General features: G+C 43.1%; 1 long non-coding RNA gene across 2 annotated transcripts; it reads left to right on the forward strand.

The window, feature by feature from the left end:
• The first annotated feature begins 523 nt into the window (after positions 1 to 523).
• On the forward strand, positions 524 to 2,614 carry LOC113215959 (uncharacterized). 2 transcript variants are annotated; one of them, XR_003303957.2, is made up of 4 exons: positions 524 to 781; positions 1,105 to 1,234; positions 1,316 to 1,480; positions 1,566 to 2,614. It is a non-coding gene; the product is annotated as an uncharacterized LOC113215959 (long non-coding RNA). The 2 variants fall into 2 exon arrangements; XR_008012233.1 differs by lacking the exon at positions 524 to 781 and having other exon boundaries at positions 794 to 1,234.
• Positions 2,615 to 2,620: the final 6 nt, after the last annotated feature.

A 2,620-nucleotide genomic window follows, 5' to 3' on the forward strand; every position in this document is an offset into this window, starting at 1 on the left:
ACTTAGGTGTGGTCACGTGAGCGGTCACTGCTCACGCCGGGCGTCGACCAACAGCTACAGTCAGACCAGCGAGAGGTCGTACTTTTCCTCTCCTGTAAACTCCTATGCTGCCCGTGCTATGAGAAGTACGTCCTTTCGCTTGTCCCACTATAGGTCTGGCAGTACCGCCCCTACGCCGGAAATCAGCCAGGTAGACGAGAGTGCACCATACGGTGGCGCATCATGGCCCGGAAGGCCACACACAAGTTATAAGGGCACAGCCGGCACAGCTCATGTGCAAACAAGACGTTGTTGTAACCCTCGTCGAGGTTGAAGCCTACCCCGCGCTTGCGATGACAGGGGACAGATCCAAAGCTGGCGCCATGGCCTGCGACGGTAGGCAACTCGCCCGCACGCGTGCGTGCGGTGCAGTATGCCTTCAAATGTGGACGGGGCGAGTCCGTCACCTGGCGCGCTCTCTCGGTCCTTAAAAGAACTATCTCGCCGCTGGCCGGTCGGCCGGTCGGCCGGTCGGCCGGTCGGCCGGTCGGCCGGCCTACCGGCGGCGCATCGCAACTCAGCTGTCTGCTGGCATGCTGTAGCGGTATGACAACGAATGGAATAATATGCTCCGTGCGCTCAAGTTTCAACTCGAGATTTTGTCTGAATTCATGTGTGTATATAAAACTGTGGCACCTGAACGCTGTTCGTCGGTCTTCTACAAGACGTCGACCTTGCCGTTGGGTTGATTTAAGTTTAAGTTGATTTAAATCGTGTTGATAATGGTATATGTGCTACTCAGGTGAGCAGACATAACCTTCCGCTAGGCTCGTCTTCTGCGTTTAATTTTACTTTCACTTGTGCTAATCTCTAGTTTGCCAGCTACTTAAGTTTCGTTGTGGGCTTTGCTTACTTTCGCACAGTTTCGTAGTATGGTGGTTTTTCGCGGAGTCAAATGCTGCTGTGAATTGTGTTTACTGTGCCATATCCGATGTTGTTGTTTGTATCGCGTTTGCCTCCTCTACTTCTAACGAGTTGCCTGCTTTTTGCCTGTCTCGTCTTTTTGTGTGATTGCGGCAAGTTTCAGTGTGTTCCACCATTGATATTCTTTATGCAATGTTGCAGGTTTGAAATCCGTGTCTCTGGCCCTTATTGCTCCATTTCTGACATCGCTGTGTTGCCGTCATCAACTTGTGTTCAACTAGTTCAACCCCTATGGTGCAGAAATGGTTAGGTGACTGGTGTGATCAATGAGGTATGTGTAATTTTCATTGACTCAGTATGTGGTCTAAAAGTTTGGGCAATTGATTTTAGTGGTTGACTTTCTTTGTTTCAGTGTGAGGTCATGCAGACCAACGACCAGTCGAGCTCATCCCCAGACATGACAGTAATTTGTTTACCTGTTGTATGTGATACGTGACAAGTTGTATTTATATTTGTTTGACCTGGACCTGGACGTCATTCCTACGCCTGTTTCACCCTTGACTCCAGCAGGAATGAGGTAAAGGCAGGTGATCATTATTAATTGTTCTGCTTCATACAAGCTGTATTTTAAGTGCCTTTTAATGTATTTTTGAATTTTTTAGGTCTTTGCCCTGGACTGGATCTGTGGACTGTTGAGGCTGTTACTGGAATCGGTTGCGACAGTTTACTCACACTCTAACCACTTTGGAGAAAAAATGTCTATTGGAATAAGGAAGAGGATGTTCGGGGATACATACAGTTGATGAGACTTCTGTTTGTCAAGCTCTTTTCTAATTCAGTAAAGTAAATCAACTGGATCATGCGCATGGATTTGCATGCAAATGTAAGCTGTTTGTATTGTTAAAGTACCTTTGCGTCAGAAAGTAAAACAGTGCTTCATCATCAGTGAGGATATATTTTGACTCTATCTGTCTGTAGTGCTCTCATAAATGTTCAATCGGCATGTGTTGCTTTAAAATTTTGCCTTCATGTTTACCTTTGGAATCCTTTTGGAGTTTATTTTGTTTATCTTTAGTTAATAATCAATAGACATTTTGTCTTCTTGTTCATTTGTTATTACAAGGAATTTTGTAGTAGGAAGTGTATTTCTTATCTGCCTGCACAACTTTAGTTTCTTCTCTCATGGGTGTGAAGTTTTGTTTGTAGTTCTGTTTTCATTTTGCACAATTTTATGCAGAACTAGCATTTCTATCTTTGCATAGGATTGTAGCCGGAAATAGTTTCTTAAAACGGTTGTTTACATGCAATGTTGTTTTAAAATAATACTTGAGTATGCTGATATGGTCAGATGCCGCCTAAGATGCCCATATTTCTGTAAGTTTATCCGCTCTTACTTTCACATTTCAAACTTGTCAATGAGTGCCTTACTCCTTTCTTCAAGATTTTGGTCAGTTTTCTTTATTGTTTTTTTTTTTTTTTTAGCAACTGAATGTAATTTGAATCGGATTTAGTGAAGGCTGCTTCAATGCCTGTCTTGTGTGAATCACCTCAGAAATTCTTTAACTGGGTGACAATTGATGTTTTGTTTTTTATAAATGTTGATTTTGCATACCTTATTTTACATCTGTTTGTGATTAGATAATTTAAAAGCAGTGTTCTTGTGATCTGTTTGATCTCTCAGTTTAGTGAGCTTACAAATAATTTCCATTTCTCTTGA

This window comes from Frankliniella occidentalis, unplaced genomic scaffold (assembly GCF_000697945.3).
Source record: "Frankliniella occidentalis isolate FOCC.00 unplaced genomic scaffold, Focc_3.1 Scaffold909, whole genome shotgun sequence".
In the NCBI taxonomy this organism is placed as follows: Eukaryota; Metazoa; Arthropoda; class Insecta; order Thysanoptera; family Thripidae; genus Frankliniella; species Frankliniella occidentalis.